Source organism: Castor canadensis, chromosome 4 (genome assembly GCF_047511655.1).
Source record: "Castor canadensis chromosome 4, mCasCan1.hap1v2, whole genome shotgun sequence".
Classification (NCBI taxonomy): Eukaryota; Metazoa; Chordata; class Mammalia; order Rodentia; family Castoridae; genus Castor; species Castor canadensis.
The window spans coordinates 158,533,245-158,558,689 of NC_133389.1; the positions used below are offsets into that span (position 1 = coordinate 158,533,245).

At 34.6% G+C, this 25,445-nt stretch overlaps 1 protein-coding gene across 3 annotated transcripts in view; it reads left to right on the plus strand.

Annotated features, from left to right (window-relative positions):
- The window catches only part of Map2 (microtubule associated protein 2), a 260,585-nt gene that overhangs the window by 69,913 nt on the left and 165,227 nt on the right, over positions 1 to 25,445 (plus strand). The window lies entirely within an intron of this gene.

Consider the following 25,445-nt stretch of genomic DNA (forward strand, 5'->3'; position numbering starts at 1 on the left):
TGCACCATCATGCCACACTTATTTTCAAATTTTGTAAAAAGCTATCCTTTCTTTTAAAAATGTTGCAACTGAAGAGTTAGCTTATGACATGACTTGGAGCAGGAGAGGTGGGAGGGAGTTGGGTGAAGGTGGCAGGCAAACTTGCTATCACTTCTCTCCTCTCATATAACCTAACAAAGAACCTCAGGAATATGTTTCCAGAATTGCTCATTTATTTTGACAGTCCTGACATACTGAGGAAGGAAGCTTGTTGATACCACAGAAGACACATATGCAAACACTACCCACTGGAAATATCTTAAAGAACAAGTGTTGGATCTGGGTTTTTTCCATGTGAGAAAGTAATATTCTAGCTGATTCTTTTTTCCTTGATTAAATGTAGTATGAAATGGCTATAAAAGACAACCCTTCAGTATGTTTTCACATAAATCCTGTGCTTATGAAACCAATCCTGCAGATTTAATTTACTGACCAGCTAATCTTTACTCTTCTGCATTTATCTGAGAGGAAGAATGCCATTTCAGAAAATAACACAGCTGATCTTTTGCAGACCATTTACTTGTTAAAGACTACTCTGAATTAAATTTGAGCCTTGTATTTATTAGGGAAGGTTGGATGATTTAAAAACAAAAAGAAAGCATTTCTTTCTTATGTAAGGAGCCCATTCATTTGGAATTCCTTATGTTCCACTTATTGAAAAGAACCTTATGTAATTAAAAGAGAACATAACTTGTTGTTCCTCTACTCCTACAAATCAACCTCTACTCCTACAAATCAACATAAGCTTGTTAAAATTTATTGGTTATTTATCTGAGAAGAAATACAAAACTGGAAGAGAACATAACTTGTTGTTCCTCTACTCCTACAAATCAACCTCTACTCCTACAAATCAACATAAGCTTGTTAAAATTTATTGGTTATTTATCTGAGAAGAAATACAAAACTGGGTGCTGTGACTCATCCTTAATCCTTGGAACTCAGGGGACAGAAATCAAGAGGATCACAGTTTGAGGCCAAACCTTGGGAAAAGGGTCATAAGACCTCATCTCAACCAATGAAGATGAGCACAGTGGCTCACAGCTGTCCTCAAACTGTCATGCTTGAAAAGCATGAATAAGAGAGTCCTGGTCTAGGCCACTCTGGGCATAAATGGCAAGACCTTATTTGAAAAATATCTAAAGCAAACAGGGGACTGAGAACATAACTAAAGTGAAGGAGTACCTGCCTAACAAGCATGAGCCCTGAGTTCAAACCCCAGTGCCACCAAAAAAAAAATTCAAGTGTATATATATATATATACATATGTATATATATATATACATACGTATGTATATATATATATACATATGTATATATATATATACATATGTATATATATATATACATATGTATGTATATATATATACATATGTATATATATATGTATCTGTGCAATATATACATGCATACATGCATACATGTATATGCATATACATGCATATACATGCATACATGTATATGTATGCATGTATATATGTATATGTATATATATATACATACATATGTATATATATATATGTATATATATATACATATATATATGTATCTGTGCAATATATACATGCATACATGTATATGTATATACATATATATATGTATCTGTGCAATATATACATGCATACATAGCTCATGATAGAAAGGTAGACAGATGGGTATAATGGTTTGGGATAATTTTCCCAGTCAATAATATACAGTCTTTACTTTGAGCATACTTTCTGGGTCATTTCTGAGTAGGCTAAAATTATCTTCCTTTTCTGAAGAATTTCCTCCAATTATTTAATAACATAAAATGTTATTTGAAAAATCACTTGTCATAACAAACCAATGTGGATGTAGTTCCATTTCATTTTATTCAGTGTTGTACATGTCTCTTTAGAGTCCTTGCTTTGTTTATTTTCTTTCCACCACTTCAAATCTATTTAGTAAAGAGTTGAATTAAAAATAAAACTGAGCCAGGCATGTTTGTAATCCTCAATACTCAGGAGGCTGAGGCAGGGGGATTGAGAGTTGGAGGCCAGCCTGAGCTACATAGACAGTCTCAAGAAAACAAAACAAAAATGAAAAGAACACTGAATACATTATATATAAGCTTCCATGTCTGTATGTTCCTACTCCCTATCTACCTTATGCTAAAAACTGTTTGCCCGGCAAATAAAGTTTATAGTTCAAAGAGCAAGTGATCACTGAGGACATGAATTTTTAAAAATGTAAATGAGTATTTGGAACTTTAAATATTATTGTCTTCATTGTATGAATAGAAGAACTTAGTCACTAAACCAAGCATAAGTTTTGTATTATTCTTCTGTAAAGTGAAACTATTCTTAAAAATTTAGAAAACACTTAAATGGGAAAAAATGTAGAAAAAGACACATTTACCCAACTTTAATTACTTGCTGATAATATGCATGCATGAATCATTCAGAAATGGTTGAAATGAGAAGAAACTGATCTTCAGAGCGATAAAAAAGAGGGGGTTCTTCATATCTTTCGCCTGAAAGATGTTTCATTTGTGGAATAAAAATGACTTTCAGCCTTGCTTTCAAATCTCTTGCCATGCATTAGTGTCCTGTCAGAAGCACTCCCTAGCACAAGTGCAATGTGAGCTAGTCCACATTTTAAAAACATTTGCGGTGGTATCTTTAAGGGATCTTAAGCTAGCCATTATGAATATCATCCCCAAAGAGATGAATAAACTACACAACAGAAATTCAGTTCCTCAGGAAGGAACTGAGGGTCTCAGTTTTTGAAACTATTAGTGAAAGAGAGATTGTAAGAATCTCTTCCTCCAGTTATGATTTTTATTTTCTTCAAGTTTTTTTTCATTGTTTAGAAATTTTAGACAAGTTTAGAAATATGGAAAAAATGAGCTAATGAGCAGGATGTTTAATTTGATTATCAGCTTTATAGATTCAAACTCTTCACAATTTCACATTAACTTTTCATTATCTCTTAAGGACTCTGAGATCTATTTTAGACCAACTGGCTATATCGTCATAAGGACCTTCCTAGTTACCATGCTTCTGGAGGTTTTCTACCTGCTTTACCTATTTGGAAATTAGGGTGTAAATTTTTTGCTGTTAGTAGTGTGCTTGAGACGTTTATAAGCAGTGAGGTCAGTTAAGTGAAGTTAAAGACCAGGTAGAAAATGTACTTACATATTCAGGCTACGCTAATTCTACAGATGTTTCAATGGAGTGTAACTAATTACATTGTCTTTTACTTCAGACAAATATTTTACATTATAAAAAATTCATTTCCCTTCATATTAATAATTACTAAAGTAACCTTAAAACATTTTATGGATGATCCTACATATACTTGCACTGTAGATCCCCCAGGGAAGTTAAACAATTTTATTTTTATCTTCCACCAGATATCAGATATCTTCCTCTCTCTTCCATCAGACCTGGATCTTCTGTTGTGCTCCTTTTACTCTGTAGATACTGATGTTCATATAACTGGGCCTTTTCTGTAAGCTTTCTTTTTTGGTATCACTGAGACTGGTAGCAAAAGTTTTTCAGCTTGGTGTTTCAAATACGGAATATCTTTACTCTTATATAAATATAAAGGTGATACAGACATCAGTTTCTTCACTTACCAACAAGGTATAGAAAAATTTTAGAAGCATAAAGTGTTTTGCCATCACAGTATATGGCAAAATGTCAACAGAAAACAAAATGCGATTTGCTTTGGTTTTGCTTTCAGAAAGTTTTCTCAGGTAAATGGTTTCTCTTTAGATTTAATAGAGTTACCTTCTCCATTTACGTCATGGTTGGCACAGAGATATTTTTTATAAGATTATTATCTATCTCATAAAGCCTACATAGTTTTCGTTTTTGATATTTATCTATTTCATCAATTTGTTACGGATATAAATGATATCCCACTCATATATTCAAACAATATACCATTTAATTGAATGGAAATCATTAGCTAACATGGCCCCTCATGGAAACAACACTTCACAGAGTTGAAGGGCAGCAGAGGGGAAGGAAGGAGTGAGAAGAATGCCCAAGGAAGAGAAAATCTTATATAAAGAATTCCCATCCACAAGGTGAATGCATGATATCCAAATGTAAATTTTAAAAAATGAAATAAAAATAAGGTAGTTCAGATGATGGTTCATTTTTGCCTGGTCCAAACTTTGGGAAACAAGCCGTGTTCATAAATCTCACAGTTTCAAGAGCATGCATTTTTAATGGGGAATGAGAATTTATAAAGTTTAGTGTTTCTAAATCATGGCTTGCTGTCTGTACTCTTGCAATTAAATCTTTGCATAGATAAAGTAAGCCTACATGATAAATTACCATTCCAATGAAACAGACTATTAATAAATCAAATTTTGAGAATTTACTAGTAACTAACTGGAGAGTGAGAGTCTATAAAAGCTACAGAAAAATTATCAATGATTACTTTTTTTCCTCCAATAGTTTAAGAGAGTTAGAGTAAGGAAAACTAATGTATATAAATAACTATTGTATGTTGATTCAATCAAATATGAAGCACAGATATAAATTTGTAGAGAGATCCAGAGTTCTAATTCATTATGATTTAGAAGAACCCTGTTTAAAAAGGGAATTTCAGCTGGATCTAAACATGCATAGAATTTAAATAAGCATGAGAGAGACTGTGAAGATTGAGAAGGACACCGATTGAAAGGCGTCTCTGAAGCCAAGCTACAGAGAAGGGAATGAGGACTGGAAAGTAAGTTGGAACAATTGAACAGAGCACTAGATATTTTTACCTCTAACCTGGGTTCTGCCTCTTGCCTCTCTCTTTTGCCTCAACCTTCCACTTTTTCTCTTCTTAAATATTTGCTGAACTAATTTTTATGTGTATGTATTATTTTAAACTGTGAGCATGAATGCAGAGTTTTGAACCCCAGGCCTGAACGACAGGGCTTCCACATGTCAGGTCCAGCCACTCACCCCTATATGCCAACTTAAAAAGACAAGGTGAAGGGTAGAGAAAGGAGATTTATTACACAGCCCAGAGAATGCTATGGAAAGAGGCAAAGTAAGCACTCAGTCCATCTTTGGCCATCTTCAGGATGTAGTCAGGAACTTTACCTCTAACTAGACAAAGAATTAAGCAGGAAGCAAAAGATCTGTATAGTCACAGATATGGCCTGGTTGGTTGTTATCTTAGTCCTTATGCTTCAGGGATTCTGGAGAAATTGTTATCCAGAGTTCTTGTCTCCTGGCAGGTGGTCATCCTGAGAAGGCTCCACCACCAAGGGTACTTTCCATTCCTTGTCATAAAGATACTGTGTGTTCTGTCCTTCCTGAAATCCAAGAAGAATGCAAAGTGACTGCAAAGAGAATAGCTGAAAGCAAAGACAAGTACAAAATTAAGGCAGAGATGCCATGATTTTCTCCTGCACCTTTTACAAGAAGAAACCAATCTCATCCAAAGGAGTTTCATGCTTTGTGCGTACAGAATGGTTACATATGGATGTCTGTTCCAACAACCTCTTTAAGAAAACTGTTTTGTCTTAGATTTTGTGCAAAGAAAAAATAAACACAATATCTCAGTAGGTGGGTACTAGACGTTCCAAGAAACACTTTAATATATGTATTTATTTTATTTTGTTATTATTACCAAGCTTATTCATAATTGAGAGAAAAATATAATAGTAAAATTAACTACTATATCTCTTTATTAAAACTTCAGATGGAAAATTTAGAATTTTGCCATTTACATCCTTTAAAAGATATCTAAAAGAGTTCCACTACAAGGAAGAGTAATTGAAACCTAAATCATTGGGGAAATATAATTAAAAATAAATCTCCAGATCCCAAAGATCTTTTCACAAAGGTAGCGGAAAACGTTGTTGAATGAGCATTAAACCAGAATGCAATGCATAGTACAGGCAATCTGCTAAAAGTTTGTAAAGGCTCTAAGAAATCTCAACCTTTCATATAACCAAGCCAATAGAACCCATTACACGTGTTGGAATGACTATCTGTTACCCAATTGGCTTTTACAACAGGCATTAAATAGTTGCAATTTGAAGCAAGAAGCCCACTGCAAGTAAACTCCTCCTCTTCCTTCAGAGTTGGGAGATGGAGGAGCAATCTTCCTTAATGTTTACATTTCAAAAAGATGGCTCCCTGGTCCTTGTGGAAACATTCCCCAGTATGAAACTGATGAGGATTCTTCAGTCATTATCAAGATTTGCTTACATATGAAAAGGGCAGGGAAAAAACTTTCCAAAGAAAAGGGAGAGTGAATAGAGGTTTCTATCTACCTTTGTTTTCAACAGAGAGAACTAAATTTGTTGTGTTGTAATTGTCATTTGCCCTTACCATGTAAAATGAAAAAAGTAATTATGTCAATTTTTCTTAATTTGAATATTTTTAGCATATTCTAAAACATAGAAAAATGGGATTTAAATTGAAAGATAGGAGTAAAGTCACCACTACGCCTTCACAGTAACCCCTGAAGTGCTGGGTAAATTATTGTGAGCGGTACTGCTCATATTGGTCTTTGCCAGGAAAGAGATCTTCTGGTGGAGAGCAGAATGAATAGTGTGAAAAGATCTTAAATTACTCCAAATATATTTGAGAGTGGGCATTCCCAGCTTTCTGGTGCATTTAACTTAAACTCCTCTGGACTACAAAATGCCCAGTACTCATTTACGTGCTAATGCTTGGCCATCTGCCCTTTCTTTTTCTTACAAAAAAAAGAGGAACATGCTGAAGGTCATGTGACCCTAATTACTGCAATTATGAGCTTTCTGGGAGTAATCACTCAGGTTGCAACCAGGGTGAGCATCTGCTGATGATGAATAGATCAGGAGATTGCTAAAGACAGCCTCCCTATAAGAGGATCAATGATTCATTTCTTAATATATCTATACATGCACAGCTAAAATCCATATGTTCTGATAATAGCATTCTTCACCCACTCCCCATACTTTTCCCTAGAATTACTCCTTAAAATTTAGTTGGAACTATTTAAAATGCATATTTGTGTGTGAATTATAATTAGAATTACTAAAGAAGGACATGGAGAAAACACTGTAATAATGACTAATAATGAAGCTGGAGCCTTCTTCACCTACACAAATTGTAGTTCTGTGTGCAAAGAGAAAAGAATGTCAGAAAAGCTCAGCCTTTCCAGTGGAAGTATCATTTTATAGTTCTTTATCCTGGCTTGTTTTATTAATTTGGAAACGAAGACCTAATTTCTAATAGTAAGGTGTTTATTTAAGGGAAAACACTACTGATCACTTTTGTTAGGAAAAACGCCGCTCACAAAGAAAGCTCATGAGAAAAGTCTCATGTCCAAGAGCAAGGTTTAATGGCTGGCCGAACTGCCAGGCAGGCGGGAAAGATGGGCAGCACAGACTCTGGGCTAGGCGTGGCTTTTATAGAAGGGGGAGGTTAAGGAAGTTAGCACTTGCAAGGGAGTCTCTGGTAGGGGTGGAGCTTGTCTTAGAGCTCCAGAATTTCTGTATAATGGCAGGGCTGTCATTGCGAGTGGCTCCATTTCTCAAGAGAGGCCACCGATTTACAAAATGGTGACATTGCTCTATCAACTTTTGAAGATAATTCTTCAGCAAAGCAAAATATTTTCTCTTTCATAAACATTTCCTCATCAAAGTGTTGTTTTTTGTGAATTTTTTAGCAGCATTGTTTACATTTCTCCTATTACTTAAACTGTTCATAGTATGGAGGACTTGTAGTTTTAAATTTCATTGTGTACTATTGGATTTCTTTTTATTTAACCTTTGCATCTCATGCAATAACTTTCTATGCTACATTGCACATTGGGGTGTTTGGCAGCATCTTTCAGTACCATTGGTTGGTCCACCCGTGTAGGTCAGTGGCAGTGCATTGCAAAAACGCATGGCATTTTCTTCTTTTGAAAATCAATTGGTGAGCCAACTTGCCACAAAAGTAGGTTTAGAGCTTCTTAAAATTTATATGTTAGTATTAAGGGAAGCTACACTTATTTCTAACCTGTAAAATGACTCTGAATGAATTACTTATTCATTAGGCAAATGCTCTCAGGAGCAACACATTGTGGGGAGAAGTGTGCTGGAGGACAGACAGCAGGACAGGGACAGTTCTAACTGCATATAATATATGTACTTCGGAATGCATTTATGTGATATACCAAAATATAAGGTAGCATTTGCTAAACTATATTTGTGTTCATCTTTAAATGATTTTAAAATGTATCAGCTGTTTTGTGGCAGCACCTGTCCAGGCCCCCCACTTTGTCATTACTAGGAAATTACACAATTTATTATTCAAGAGTAAGGATGTTTAACTGGATGGTAGCCCTCTTCTCCCCCTTTCATGTTTCTATTTTTATATTATCTCCTCCCTTCTTATAGACTCTTTAATCTCCTTCAAAAGCAAAAAGAAAGAAAAAAAGCTGCTTCATGCTTCAGCTGTAAGGATTGGTATCTCTCCTTTCCAACTTTTCAGAGAAAGAACAGTGAGGAGACTTTGCAATGTTGGAAATCTGTCAGCCAGGTCCTTTGGCCTTTCAAAGATAACATCAGAAGCATATTCATGATGTCTACCTGCACAGAGAAAGGGATTTTGAGATCATTATATTTTACACAGTTTATTCTATAACATATTTTAACAAAGAAGCTTTACATGCCAAATTCTAAATATAATATCATGGGGGTCTGGTACTTAGGAAAGCAATAATGATAGAATTTGACCTTAGATTTAAATGATAAATGTATGTTAATGTAGTTCAGTTAAGTTTTATAAGACTTTGTATCAACTAAGTCATAAATTACACCAAAAGATCTTTTGACAGAGCATATGTTTAGAGTTCTGGTTCCAAAAAAAATCTTCATAAATCAAATTCAAATGGTGAGCATTTGTTCATTCAGTTTTCCCTTGATTTCACCAACTGGACCTAGCTGTAACATGAGAGAACGAATCAAGAAAAGAAAGTAATATGAATTCCAAGAAGGTAACCCAATCAGAAAACTATGGCCATATACTTCTGAATCAAGGCAGAGCTGTAACTGTAAGCGTGGCCAAACACATTGGCAGTTGACAAAAAAAAAAAAACCAGTATGAACTCCAAGAATTAGAGTAGCAGAAAAACAGTGAAAAGGAGCATTGCAAATTAGAAAAGTAAAACCTAAATCAAGTTGAAGTGGGTTGACAAATCTTAAATCTCAGTTTGAAGACAATATTGCCTCTTGTGTGAGATTCAAGAAATGTCTGTGATAAATACTTTTTTAAATGTTTGAAAGTTCTGTGAATATCATCAGTACTATATGATTTGAGCTCACCAGTTGAAACCAAATGAACTTAGAAGTTTCAAAATAATACGCACAAAGGTGTGGCAGCTGTAGGTCTCTGTAGTAGTAGGGCATAGTCTTAATTTAGAAGTTGATGTTAGGAGAGTCATTAATTAGGATTTTTTTGTTGTTGTTTTTAAAGAGTAGGTCTCCTGTAGTCCAGAGTGGCCTGAAACTCAAACGCAGTACAACTTATTGACAGGAAACCCAGATCAGTAAATCAAAGAGACATCAATTAGTCACAAGTCATGATATAAGTGCTCATGACTCTAAGGACCTTACAGTTGCCTTTTTTGTTTATAGTTGCCTAAATCTGGTCTTTAGATACGACATATTGTATACCTAAAATTCTACTAAGGCACAAGTTAAATTCTGTTATTTGTATTCACCTTAAGTTAGTTAATAGCAGTAAATAGTTCTTCAACTCCTTCTTGTGCTGCCTCTTCTCCCTTTATTCTTTTTTTTTCTGTTGAGGATGAATGCTTAAACATCAGCTTCCCAGAGGAGGCCTTTATATACTAGGTGTTTTTACTAGGCAATCCCACAACACTTCAGATCTCATCAGTCATAGCATTTCAATTCATTCTTATTCCCCAATCAATATTTCTTTCTAAAAGTATTGATTATTAGTTTCTTGAAAGCAAAGAACTTGCATGCCTTATCATTGCTGTCTTTCTGGAAACTAGCACACTACCTGATGTAACCTTAGTACTTGTGAAGTGTTACCTACTATCATTTTCACTCTCATTGCTATGGTTGGGTTGCTGTTAACATCCCAGTGCCTCTGTGCTCCTCCTGTTGCTCTACTGAGCATTTCCTTTCTCATCCTTCTTCTGAGCTCCTTTTACCTGGCCTTCTGCATGCAGGAGGCTGGACCTAACTAATGTCAGCCTCTCATTGCCTGCACCTGTGACCTACAGCAGCTCCTTCTTCTTCCCCTTCAGAGGCTCCTGTCATATTGAGTAGTCAATGAAACACAGTATTTATCTTTCAGCAGCCTGATAAGTAAAAAAAAAAAAAAAAACTCTTGAAATGGCATGAGAGGGACAAACAGACCTCTTCAGTTTCTTTTGGCTTTTTGTTCATTTTTCTCCTGCCAGGTGGTCTGAACCAAGGATTAAAGTACCCTGGATTTCCAGATTTGTCTTCTGCAGATTCAGTGTTAAATGCTTAGTGTTGTTTATATTTTAAGCATAACTTTTATTAAAAAAAATCTATTTTGTAAAGCTATGACTAACTCCAGAGGTACATGAAAAGGATGTTAGCAGAAATGGAAAGTCCCTTTCAACTCTGTTTTTTAAACCTTCCCACATTTATAAAAATGAAAGTTACATTACTTGCCTCATTGATAACTGGTATTGGTTTTACTTCTTCCATTTGCTAAATATTAAAAATTTATCTGAGATAATTAAAAAATATGAAACAAGTTATTGCATCAAAAGCTTCATATTGTAATGTGCACAAATGTTGCTTCACAGTTTATTTTTGTATTCTAGAAAGGTTGGCATGGAAACCTTGAGAAGGCATTTTAGATGTGAAATGATAGATACAGGCTTTCATTTTGAAAGTCCTGATCATCTTATTTATTTAAAATCAGTTTTAATGGCATTTCTATCTAATTTTATGGATATGAATTTTTCTATAGGGAGAAGCATTTTCTTTTGCCTATTTAAAATAAGATATACATTTTAAAAGAGAATTATAGGAGGAAGGCAAGGTGAGGAGGGAGAATTTTCAAGAATTAAGCAGTGTAACTCATTGGATCCAAATATGGACAGTGGAATCCTATAGACAGACCTGGGTTCAAACTCTGGCTCTTAGCTTTATGACAATTGCCATATTAATCACATCAAAAATTGAGATTAAAATTTGACATCATAGTAATCAAAGGAAATAAGCAAGGTGACACATATACTACATAATATATGAACAGGTAATATATGTAATACACTTGTATACTGTACCTGTTCATCAACTTTCATTATTAGAATTTTGAAGGAGAGTAAGCAAAAGAAAAATTCAATATGATACTTTGTTTCAGAAACTCTTTATCAGCCATCCTCATCCTCTTTTCAATCCTTCAGACATTTTCCTGAACATTATGAAATGTATCAAGACCTTCACTAGTTTACATGTGAATTTGCTTCTATGGATGAAAACAAGGCTGTGAAGGAGTTCAAGCTGTTACTTTCAATTCATTGCCTGTTGTGTTATTTATTACTGTGTACAATTCTTATCCTATGATAATTAGTGATAATCAGAGTCCCCTGGGATCTAGAGATCTGGATTCTATTTTTGCCTCTTCTGCTAAGTAGCTTTGCAACCTTGAATAAAGAATTTCAAATCTTGAGACCTGGGTTATATTGTATACAAATTACAAGGAGATGAACCATATGGTTTCTAATAAATCTTCATCCTTTTCAAATACGATCTTTGAAATTAAATGAAGAGTCTTAAACATTGTTTTCAGCCCTGAATTTGCCATCTTTACAGACATACCCAGAGGCTCTCAAACTTCTTATAAATGATTTTTATTAAAGAAGAAGCACTAATTTTTAAGCCCCAGCAAATGAGTGACAATTATTATATAAGTTACGGATTTCTTTTGTTTTTTTTCAGTGCTGGGGGTCAAACCAGGACCTTGCTGGGCAATTGCCCTACTACTGAGCAATAATTCTTCTCTGTAACAATTATTTCTACAGCTATTTAAAAAAATATAGAGTTCAATTTTCCATTTCCCTGTTTAGAAATGATATCCTCAAAATTTACTGAGGCATGAAGCAGCTCAAAAATGATTGATATAGTTTATACCAAAATAACTCAATGATCTGAGTAAGGCATGATGAGAGAATAACCAAAAGGAGCAACTTTCCTGTTATAAAACTTGCTAAAATATAGAGATCTGTTCTTTCATAGAAAGCTTGTCCTTTGGCAATGACTGTTGCTGATTTGGTAAGAGCTCTGCCAAAGCAAGTCCATTCCTGAATGGGCCTACCCATGGAATGACCTTGGATTAGGGACAAAGATAATTATACCTCAGCCGAGTGTGGTGGTACACATGTGTAATTCCAGCTACTCTAGAAACAGAGGTGTAACAATGAGATCCAGACCAGCCAGGGCAAAGTTAGGAAGACTATATCTAAAAAACACAACAGGTTTGGGGGCGTGGCTCAAGTGGTACAGTTCTTGGAGACCATGAATTCACTCCCCAGACCAAAACAAAAAGAAAAAGAAAGAAACAAAGATTAAAAAAAGATAATTATGCCTCTGGTAAAGGATAGTGTGGTATAATTATATAGACCTTACTTTTCAAAGCTTCCAAGCCTTCGAACTGAAGCTTTATTAGTATACCAGAAGAATTCCAAAAGACTAAGTTGGGAAATTCTGCTAAATAAAAACTCTGTTGTTCTTTCAAAAAGCATATATTAACATGGAACTGTATATACTTCAAGACTGCATAATTTTGTTCAAACTCTTAGTTTCTACATTGCAATTTCTTTTTTTTTTTTCTTTCCCTAAGAAAGTCTGAGTGGGGAAAAATCCTCACTATAGTAACCAATTAGTTCCATTTCCTGTAATATTTCTTTTCTTGTGGTTGCTGGTTTCCAGCCAATTCTATTTTTACTTATTTTCCCCCATTACATTCAGTTATTTTTTTTCTCTGGCTAGAGGAATTTTTGTGTTTTTCATTTTGTCAAAATGGAATTCTTAAGTCATGTCATGATTTTGATGTTTTCAACTTTAAAAGCCACACAGAGGAGACATGTTTACATAATTCAACATATGTTGGGCTTTTATAAAAGATATATTAATTTGGAAAGTGTTTTCTGGATTTGGAATGTCCAATGACTTTTTTTCATACATTCTGTGCTTTTGAATATAGCAGCTAACTTGGTGCAGCTGTGGTTTAAAAGAGGAAACTTCAATTCAAGGAAATGACCTCATGAAAATGCAGAGATTAAGAGATGAAATGGCAATACACAAAACTCAACCATTTCACTAAGTGTCTGAGCACTTGATAATTGTTAGAATGGAGGGAAATCCCGTTCAAAGAGTATTCACATCTGAACACACACACAGAGGTACAGAAGTGAGAGACTGAGAACTTTCTCAGGATTTTGAAATTTGGTTGGTTTCCTCTCCCTTTTCCCACACCCCCCATTTATTTTTGCTGTGTGTTTAGAACACTTTAGATTTATTTAGGTAAGATGCATGCACCTTTGCTGTTTAGGATGTAAGCATTAATAAATTTAAAAGAACAAAGATTCTCATTGGTAACAAATCCTTCTGTACTTGTGTCTCTATATCACATGTTGAAAAATAACCAAGAAGTATCTTAGAATTCATAGAATTTGCCTTCTAATTAGAATATATGTGCCAGATCCTTGCAGAAGTATTAGCTGACCTAAGTCCTATTTTCTGCCATCCTAAAAGTGAAAGGAGGAAATGCTGGCTCATGAAATAAAAATAATAACTAAGTCAAATAGCACCTAGATTGACCTCAGTTAGGAGATCTGAGCATAAATGAGTAGGCAGATATCTAGGCAGAGGAGCTTCCATGAACTCCACACTTTTATTGTCTGCAGTTCTTTATACTAATCCTGCCATTTGGGGAATAAGTAATCACTAAAGTTACTGGTTGAAATTGTCTCTTTTTTTTTGTGTGTGGCAGTTCTTGTATCTGATATCTGGTAGGCATCCTTCTTACTTCATTCTGTATTAGCAAAAGAACATTTAATCCCCAAACTACTCTACTCTGTTTCTTCTCCATAGCACTTGTCTTACTGATACATCTGATATGTTTTATGTGTTTACATAATTATTTATTATTTGTTTCTCCTGTCTAGCATGTTCATGAGCTCAGGAGCATTTTCTGTTTTGGTCACTGATGAGTCCCTAACACATAGACCAGTTTGGAGCCAATGATGGTGCTCAACATTTGTCTAAAGAATAAGCCTAGTCACTGTTCTTTTGTACTCATTGATGCTTGCTGGTCTTAGGTCTGCCCTCTCACATACATGTACTCTAACAGTTTTCTCTTTCCACTTCCCACAATAGCTTTCTTCACAGCAGTGTGGTTATGCAGAGGTTGAGGAAGAAACCAGTGCGTCTAGATCTTTCTCTGTGCCCAGTTCAGCACCATATGTGGCTGTGCCATTCTAGAAGAAAAGGAAGAGCTCTAGTTTTCGCTTCCTTAAGTTCTTCCTTGACCTGAGATGGTTTTCAGACTGTGCGCTCTACACCAATAGCACAAGCATCATGTGGAAACTTAATCCAACTTAGAAATATAAATTCCTGGACCCCACCTCAGAATCAGAAATGTGTGGATGCAGCCTCACTACCTGTAATTGATCAAAACCAAGTGATTCCGATTCTAAACTTTGAGAACTGGTGCTAGAATATAGGCTGTGTCTCCGATTTCAATTTTAACTTTTCAAAATCCAAACAGTTTCTCTGGGTTCATTTCTTAAGGGGCCTCGAAAGAACTCATTTTACACTAAATTCTTTGTCTTAATTAATACCAGGGCTTATCATTTATTTACTACACTGAGGGCATGGTAGACAGAATCTATTTAATTAAGTGTCTTTATAGAATTTTGCAGTGTAGAAGCCAGCAATATTTCCCCAGGAAATATTCAAATTCAGGTTTCTACAAAACAAGGCCGTAATCTTCATTCCTTTTTTATATGCCTATATTCTTTATTCCCTGAAACCCCCATGTGGGATATATGTAAGTTTGATTCTAGAACCTGTATAAGCAAGTTGTAGTTCTTTATGGTAAATTTACAAAAAACTAATTAGGTTTAACAAAGCTATAAAATAAAGTACTTTAGAATGTGAAATCTTACACAGATATGGTTTTCTTTCCTGGAAATTCCATATAATTCTTTTTTAGAGAAAGATAGGAATGGTTGTCCACTTTTTAATTTTTATGTTTTAAAGCTACTTTAAAAAAACCTGTAAGATGTTGCATTTGCTTTTTTAGTAAAATCATTCTGTCATTTATGGGAAGATATTTCAGATGCCACATTTCACCCTTAATTTGTAACATATTGATAGTTCAGTTCTTTACAGACATGGCTTCCAGGACACAGACCTTTCACTAATGCCTAAAACCAGGCTAGGATTAGGTTTGTCCCTTAAAAGAGAACTTGTAAGGATAGTTAAATCCATGTCATTGTAAGTAGATAGATAGATTCTCAAAATCTTTTTTTTCTTGTTTGTTTTAACACTTTGAAAAAACAGAATCACATCTGTAACCTTCCGTGCTGGGGAACTGCAATTAGTTATGATTCTTTAAGAATTTTTGTGTCTGAACTAGAACAAGGAGGTGCTGTTTGCCTTTCAAAATGTAGTTTGCCTCAGTGTAGATGAGAGCTAGTGGGAGTTTTAGTTAGGGAAAGAGTGGTGGTGTGGCTGAAGCAGGGGCAGTTTTCCACTTTGACGAGAGCACCAAAGCTTCCTTGCTTACTATGTTAAAGCAACAAGGGCATTCCATTTGGGGAAGGGACAGAAGCAAGTTTTCAAAGATTGAAACTCCAGTGCTATCAGAATTGTATTTAATTAGCAGGGTGTTCAGTCCAAACCAACTTGTAGTCAATACATTGGTCATTGACTGAACTACAATAAATACTTCATCTACACTAGACCAATTACTCACTTCTGGCTAAAGTCTTAAGTCTTTCTTTCTTCCTTCTTTCCTTCCTTCCTTCCTTCCTTCCTTCCTTCCTTCCTTCCTTCCCTTTTCCAATAGAGACTATACAGAGGAAATAAACAATAATTCTATGAGCATGGACAGCAGAGTTTCTCTCAGGTGTTTTTAATTTTGACAAAATTAAACCATAAAACAAATATCAGAAAATGACAAAAACCAAACCAAAACAAAAAATACCCTAAAATTACAGAAGTGAAGCCAATCCTAGTTTGACATAGTGCTCCTTCATCATCAAGAGCTCAGGTCCCCTCTCTATTTTTTGCCCTGCCATCCTCAATGTAGAACTTCCATTTTGTTTCCAAGATGGCTCCTTCAACTTTGATAGTCTCCATCACAATCACCTTCTGGAGAGGAGCAGGGAGAAACAAGAAGGAGAAGGATAGTTCTTTATATCCTTTGGTAGTATTGCCTATCAAACAAACATATCTCTTGTTCTCATATTGCATTGACCAAAACAGTTATTTCAGAATATTTTGCTATAGAGATAAATGTAGTTATTAAGAATAAACATGTGTTCAACAAACACTTGAGGATTCTTTTACTTAAGAAAAAGAGAAGAGGCTGGAGGCATGGCTCAAGCTCTAAAGGAGTACCTGCCTAGCAAGACTGAAGTCCTGAGTTCAAACTCTAGTACCACCAAAAAACAAAACAAGCAAACAAAAAAAGATTCACAATGTGATGTGGGCTGGAGGTATGCTCAAATTGTAGAGCACCTGTTTAGTAAATGTGAAGCTCTGAGTTTAAACCCCAGTGCCACCAAAAAAAAGAAAAAAGAAGAATGGACAATTTGTAGTCTCTACCACACTAGAATTAGCCCTATGGTTTTGTTACTCAGAGGAGAAAGTGCAGATTCTGAGGGTTACTGTGAATGTTTAGTGTTTAATGTTCAGCGTTCTGTTATATGATTATAAAACAAATACAGACAGGAAATTAAATATCTCTTGCAAATTGTGTTATTTGAGATCCTAATGTTGTCTGCTGTTTATGAGGTTGAGTATTTTTCTCAGCTTGAGTTAAGTCATACATCATAGAAATTTTGTTTTTAAGATAACAAATATATAGGAAGTTTCAGGAAGCATACTAGGTTCTTGAAATATAATCTCACTTTTTTCTTTGCAATAATCCAATAATATAGGTACTCACCTTTTTAATAGTTGAAGAATGTGAGGTTTAGAAGAATTAATTTGCTTCAAGTCACAAAGACAATAGAGTTGGATTTTAACCCATATCTGTAAGATTTTCAAATATGCGTTCCTCCACTCCTGTATTTGGTTTCTTAACAGCTTCTCGATTTCTACTGACAATTTGTCTTTAGATCCCCATGTTACAAACAGTACCTGTAGATATTGATTGAATGAATGGAATACTCACTCTACTATTTTTGGTGATGCAATGAAATATTTTTATCATTTCCAAACTATCTAATACCATGCCTTTGCTATGTTTAATTTCTCATTAAATCCAGAAAATAGCTAATGTTCTGAAAAAATTAGATGACATAATAAGTGGTAAATCGCAAGTATTATTTTCTTCATAAGAAAAAAGGAAAGAGAGAAACAAAAAGATTAATAAGAAAAGAATATGTCTTTTTCTTTGCATCTAAGGTCTTATTGTACCATGTTTCCAATATGAAAAAGTCTCATGTATTGAGATTATTTTGTCTATATACTGTGTCCCAATACATCTTTTCTTCATCTTTCAAAATGTTTTCTTCATTAATTAATAGTATAGCTTTTGAAACCATTTAAGACAGCATGTCTAGTGCCATTGAGTAGTTATTACATTTAAATGCTACAGTAAGTAAAATGAAAATATACCTTTTATGAGCCTGTAAAAGACTTTCATCAAATAAATTATTAAATAATTAAATATATGTTTGTCACATTTATGCATTCAAGCCTTAAGAATAAGTCAGAAGCTGAAGAAAATTTGCTTTCAATTCTCTTGAGCTGTTGCTTAGTGGATTAATATGACTTATTTGTAATATTACAAGGTGGTTTTAAAATTTTAATCTAGTTAATTAAATTCTGAAATTTGAGTAATAAAATTTGTAATATATGGGTCATTAGCTTAAACTATTTTTGCAGACAATTCCTCAGTTTTTTAATGTTGAATTTAAGCTAGTTCAATGATCCAGGTACAAGAAGTTTGGGGCATTGAATAAATTAGGGTGCTCCTAGGCAAACAATCTCAGGCTCCTAAGGGAAGGATCTTATTGGAAACTATGTCTTTAAATAATGGTTTCTAAAATACAAATATTGATTCCCATACTTTGATAAATTAGGAAGCAGGAGCCCTTAATAAGACTTTCACTTTCTTATAATCTGGAGTTTATTTATTTCATATAAACTCTGTATTATCTTCATCATTTTCTTCTTCACTGTAATGACTGATATTTACTGAGTGGGAAGCCTTTACTGTATGTTATTTCACTGAATCCTTAGAATAGTTCCAAGAATGTGATGATATTGTTAGCTTCATTTTAAAGATGATATGACCAAGATTTAGTCAGATTGAACATTTTTCTCATGGCCTTGCAGCTCACAGACCGTGGACTTTCATTCAGGTTGAGAAAGTCTGAATTCTAGAGTCTGCCCTTTTAAATCATGCCATGACTCCCACGAGCCTGGAACTGTCCATGTTTAGATGGCCCTGCTTTTAGTTTTCTTCCTTTAAATCATTTCTCTCCATTTTTAGCTGGCCTCCTGAAGTTCACAAAAATGACATCCTATTCTTCTATGCAAAAATCAGCATAGACTAGGTCTACAGGCTATTTGCCTTGGCCATTTGATTTTAGTCAGCATGTTTGAAGAATTTCTCACCAGTAAATTAAATGACGATTTTGATGTATGTTACAAACTAGACCTAGTCTGTTCTCTGGCAAACTCATAAAATTGCTGAGGTTTGCTCACTCTTTTCCCCCTCACACATCACTTTCCCTTGCAGATTTTTTCTTTTCCATTCAAGTAGTCTCACTTATTATATGTTCAGTGGTCCTTTGTACCATTTCAAACCAAGTCTTAAAAAAAAATGAGTGCAACTTTTCTTTCTCGTTATTCCACTGCACTGTCTCCCCACCCCCAACTAAGCCTGGTTTCCTAATTGTCCTGTTTTCACTATGGAAATTTCAGAGAGCAGAGAGCAGTATAAAGAAGCAGAAAGAAATATAGAACCAGTGATTCTACTGCTCAGATGGAATTACAGTGCGCAGTTTGGAAAATTTCTTCCAGTCTTCTTGTCTTCTGTGTAAGGCATGAGGAATTAATTTATTAATAAAATACAGCTTTTTAAAACAAAGGCCTGATTGTCAAGGCTTACTTCCCGTTCAGATTGGACAAATGTGTCTGGTTGTTTGGGGAGGGGAGGAACGTTAGTGGGAATCTAAATTGATTTGTTTTGGGGAAATGGATGTAATGCCACTGTCCAGGGTGAAGACAGAATAGTTGCTCACAGATCAAGCCCATTCCCAAGAGAACTGGAGTGAGTGAGGAGGGCAGCTGGTCCAGGTAAGACAGTTGGTAAACCAAGAACAGGTCTTTCCAGGAAGGTGGAAACTGGGACCTGGCCCAGCTGTAAGAAATGGGAGCTAAGTACTGGCAGAAGGAACTAGGGGATCCCTAGAGACTTGGGCTCCAAAGGGCTACTCAGTAGCCTGACTGCTCCCTGGGGCTATGCAAAATACAAGATAGCCTGCCAAAATACCTGAAACTTCCACCTTAAAACATGGCTGATATGATCCTTTCTGAGTGCTGCAACTAATTGGTATGAGACCTTTTGTTAGTTTGCAATTAATAATAGCTAACATTTCTTGACTATATGTCGGGTACTGGCTAATCTTGTTTCCTGGTGTTATCTCATTTACCTCTACAAGTCAGGTACTGGTAGGATCTCCATTTTACAGATAAGGAGTCAGAGGCTATGAGAAGTTGATGGTTTTGCACAAGGCCACTTGGACAAATAGAGGAATAAAAATTCCAGCCCAAGGATTCTTTGACTCCAGTTGTTACTCTGAACTTCCACATGGCCTATGATTCAGTTTTTTGTTTTTTTCTGGTGACTTATGGTGGAATTTTAACTTCTTAGAAGAAACTTGTGTGGAGAGGAGGGGAGATATTTTCTGGAGGTCCTCAAACGCACAGGGTAATATTGATTAACTCTTCTAAATTGCTCTAAATTGTCACTAACTCCTGACTTTGAAGTATTCTGGGTTCTTGATTCTGTCAACATTTTGTTTGGTTTTGTTTGAGCTAGAGCTGGATTTCTGTTTTATTCACCTAGAAATGAATTATATAGCAAGAGTATTTCAATTGCCACAAATTCTACAGGAAGTACAATTCACTATTTAAGTGAATTACTTCTCCCAACCAGCGTGAGGGTTTTTTGTTTTGAAAGTACTGGAGTTTAAACTTAGGGCCTTGTGCTTGCTAGGCAAGTGCTTTATTACTTGAGCTATACCCCAGCCCATTTTGCTTTAGTTTATCTTTTAGGTAGGGTCTTGTTTTTGCTTGGGACCCACCACAAATTGAGCTGGGATTACAGATATGCTCCATCTGCCTCCTGCCTAGCTGGAATTACAGATATGCACTATCATGTCAGATCCTGATGTAGCACAAATTTTAAAGCTAATTTGTAGGGAATTGAAAACGTCTATGAAACCTAAAAGTCATGCTGCCCTGCTATCTTTTCAGAAATTGAATAATTACGTTAATTCACATGCCATACAATTCAGTCATTTAAAGTATACAATATAGTGTTTTTAGTATATTTGCAGACAGGTTCAACTATTAACACAACTAATTTTAGAACATTTTCATCAGTTAATAAACCACTTAGCTGCCACCTCTCAAACTTCTCCTTTCCCCTTGCCTCCCCTCCCCCACCCCAGTCCTAAGCAACCACTGATCTACTTTCCCTCTCTGGATATTCATGTGGATGGATTCATAATATGAGCACTTTTGTGACACTGCTTCTTTCACTTAACACAGTGTCATAGTTCATCCAAGTTGTAACACGTAGCCAATTTGTTCTTTATATTTTTTTCTAAGGTTCTCACCTTTGATGCTGATAACACATGCCTCCCAAATTATCCAGTTATGGTCACTGGATGACCATAACATTTGTAAGAATCATTTAGAATTCTAAATTTTGCACATTGTTGAAGACTGGTGTTTGGTCCTTACAAAGCTTCAAGAACAAATTGTGCTGCTTTAGAGATGCCTGTGTCCTTCTCAGCACCTTTTTGTCCCTTGTAAAGGTATTTTTCAGCCATGCATACTTGCTTCAGGAAAGTCTTCTGCTGTACTTACAGGAAAGCTAATGGTTTTGAATCATAGTAAACAGAGAGTTGGGCAGCAAATAATGAAAAACCAGTATGGTCAACACAATTTTTGGAGGATTTATAATTTTAGACTCCATTAACAAATTGCAAAGCCACAGTAAAACAGATGATAAATAATAGTACTTGTATATACTGCTGTAGATTTTTCTCAGTTATGCCAAATTAAATGTTATTAGTTGATTAAAGTAATATAAAGTTATTATGATTTCAATTTTACTTATTATTCTCTATTCCTTACTGTTCTTTGTAAACTCACATATTATGTATTAGTATCTAGACTGGAACTGAGTGCTATAAATCTTTCAGTGTAACTTTGTGAATAGTTATGCAAATATTTGGTGATACATTTGTAAACCTAGAGTGATTTTTACACTAAAAGCTCAGAAAATTAGCTTCTTCAAGCCTTTCTTGGAAGGACAGAGGTTATGGATCAAGTAGAATAATTGTAATAGATTAGTGCTGAAATTACTATATTTTTAATTTCAGGATTGTTTCAGATTGAGACAACTACATTTTAAAATTATTCTCCTAAATACTTGTTAATAACATGATCAGTGCCGTAAGCCAGACTAGGTGTTTTCAAGTATATCTGTTACTTATGACATGTGTACATGAAAGCTATACAAAAAAGTATGTAACATTTTCATATTTTTATTACTTCAGCCATTAGAGTAGTCCCTGCCAAAGACTGTAGTGGATTTGTCATTATACTTCATTTGGATTTAAGATGACACCAAGAAGACTAGTCAGTTGATAACATGAATCTTCCCAGCAATGTCAAAGTTGATATGTAGTTATAGGCTGATCATGGATTCAGGTACACTGAGAATTAAATTATGGTCATGTAAACCTAAGCAAATAGTTAAATGTAGATGATGTAGGTTAATATAGAGAAGGAATATAACCTATCAGTCAATAACAGCTCATTAAATGCTCCTACTGTAGCTATAAATTATCTCTTACAGACTGACTAGCAGAGATTCAGGGCTTGTAAATATAAACCATATAATTGAAATCTTCAGCTGAGCCATAAGGTGGTTTTGATTCTAATGTATTTGGGTTCAGAGTGCTAACTCTGGGGATGATTTAATGTATTCTATGCTTTTTAATTTATTGACCTCTTTAATATTTCTGGAATTGCACAATGCATATCAATCTAAGAAATACAAAATAATCTTAAGATAGTGATTATTAATATGTTAACTAAAAATATTTGCACTCCTCAAGCACATCTTTATATGCAAAATGTTTACTAGAATATGAAGAAACTATTTCAGACTATCACTTTTATCTTGAATTTAATTTTTAAGCTAAAGAAATTTTAAAATGCAATATTAACGTACTTTTTGATAAGCTCATGAAAACTCTAAGCACTAAGTTGGCCAAAGGAACTGTGCTTGGGCCTATTCACTATGGAAGATTTCATCTTCACTTTTTGTTTTGTTATCTGCCCTATTGCGTACATCAAACCACTGTTTCTTCATTGAATATGTTCATTAATTTTGCATGCAAGTACCTTGAAGGTAGCTTGCAAGAGTGGGCATGTGTGTCACATTTTTTCTTCCTCAGTGACTAAGAATAAATAATGAACAGTGTAACTAATAATCAAAGCAAATATATTTTTAAAATCCTTGATGTGTGCCTGAAGTGAATTAGATATTTCACTTTGTTTAGGGTTAACATTTGATAACTCTAAATATCAATTTCATCAAAGCCATTGACCTAGGTAGTGATGAAAAGCATGATGCATATTCATCATTTTCTTCAGAGAATATCAGCTATATAAGATGACTAGTCCAGCTATTCTGATTCATGTCATGAAATTAAGTCAAAAATGAGTGACCAAATTGTGAAGGAATGAATGTGGATATAGAATTGACATTACTCAACAATTCTATATATTTATATGGAATGTACTTACATCTTTTGGAGAAATATTATTCAATTCATATTCAATAAATTGTTCACTTTGGTCTTTAAACTTAACATGCTATAAGAACAGAAGAAATCCATATATTTTAAGGTAGCTGTAAAAGTAATCTTCATAAAAATCAGGTCAAATGAACACAAGGTTTAAATAAAAAATGAGTTGTTAGTCTAGAATACTATCAGTTATTGAAATGATACTGTTTTCTGCCTTCCACATCAGGATCACACAAAAAAGATGTATGCCATTTTAATGAAAAGTGAGTTGTACAGGTATAGTCTTAAATTAAAAGTTAATTAAGCTGGCAGCATGAACTTTATTCCCAAAGTCAAGGCATAAACCGCTGATTATGTTTCCATAACTAATCTAATAGCAACAATGCTATTCTTTGTTGAGTACTCTAATCTATATCTAATTAAGAACTGGTTAAGTTCCTTCTTATAGAAAAATTGTAGGATATTCAAAAATAGATCTAATTAAACCAGTGTGTGAAGAGTGGTAGGAAAAAATACTTGGTTTTTCAACATCTTTATTTTGCAATGTGTTTTTGTTAACTTCAGAGGCAGAAGGGAATAATATCAAAGTTTGGTACACATCTTAATCCAAAGTATACCAGACATTTGCATTGATCGTTTTCTAGTGTGTACCACATTTCTCCAAAACCAATTAATTACCATTTCGTTTATATCCAAAGTCTTTCAGAGAAGCAGATGGGTACTCTTCTGTCCTTTTGCTCTGACCCACTGACTTATGAATTTTGTTTTGTTTCAACTCACTGAAAACAAATAGCAAACATCAAACTCCCTTCATCATTAGTGTTTTTCTGGAAAAGATCTGAGACACTTGCTGGTATGTGAACCAATGATACAAAATATCAAAAATGTCAAAGTAATGATATGAAATTTATGAACAACTATTTGAACACTAAAACATTATGAATCCAAAACATTAACCTACTCCATTACTTTTTCTTTTCCTCCTCTAAATATTTTTAACTCATAGTTCATTTATCTCATTATATCACCAACCATATTAACCACTTGGAAAGTATTTAATAGAAACAATCTTCACAGGCAGAAATTCAAGTCAAAATCTCCCCGACAAGAGGAGTGTGTGAGGAGCCATAGCTAGAGATGATCTGGTTTATGATGAAAATACTCCTTCGTTGATGCTCAAGTGAGGTAGACCAGATTGCCTGTGCCTAACTGTGATCTGAGTGAGTTATTTAAGTTTGGAAAGACAGACGCTATTATCTACCTTAAGATTAGAAACATGTCATAGCAGTGTGTTTGGCACAGGTACCTAACATTAAATATTGCTAATGTTATTATTATTTAATGCTTATTGAAAATTCTATAAGCAGCAGAAAAGAAAGGAAATTAAGCTCACATTGATTAGTAATGCAGTAATGATGTTGCTTGCTAAAATATACTGACTATTGAATCTCAAGCAGGTGAAGGAAATGGTAACATATGCCAGACTATAAGTGAGAGAGTCTTCATTAGGAGTTCAGGGTGTTTTAGAATCACCCTACAATTGATTTCAGACATTTGTTTATTTATTGGTGGCACTGGGGTTTGACCTCAGGGCAAGCATTCTACCACTTGTGCCATACCCCCAACCCTTTTTGCTTAAATTGCTCTTCAAATAGGGTCTTGTTCTTTTGCCTAGGTTGGCCATGGGATTATAGGTGCAAGCCACCACATCTGGTCCTATTTCAGACTTTTAAAAGTACTGGCCTAATTATAAACCAATCAGCAAGCACTACTGGAATGATTACCACTTTTAGTTTCTCAAGACTGTGCTAGATAATGGTAGAGATTATAATAAAATCACATAAATATTATTTTTGCCCTCAGAGCCATTGATACACAAAGAGACCAAACTGTATGTGTGTTTATAGATATAAATAGTACATAATATAGACATATACCTGTGACTAGTTTCTTGAGTGCATTATCCAGAAAGTCATACAATTTGTGTTTTATGAAGATTGGATGAGAGTTTGGTTTACTTAACACCTTTTCTAAATACTGTCTCAGTGTGAAAACATCATTTTTTTTCTTAATTATGCTAGTTGCCTTTGTTCATGAGCTTCCCCAGGTATAAATTAATTCAAATTATATTGAAAATTTTATTGCAT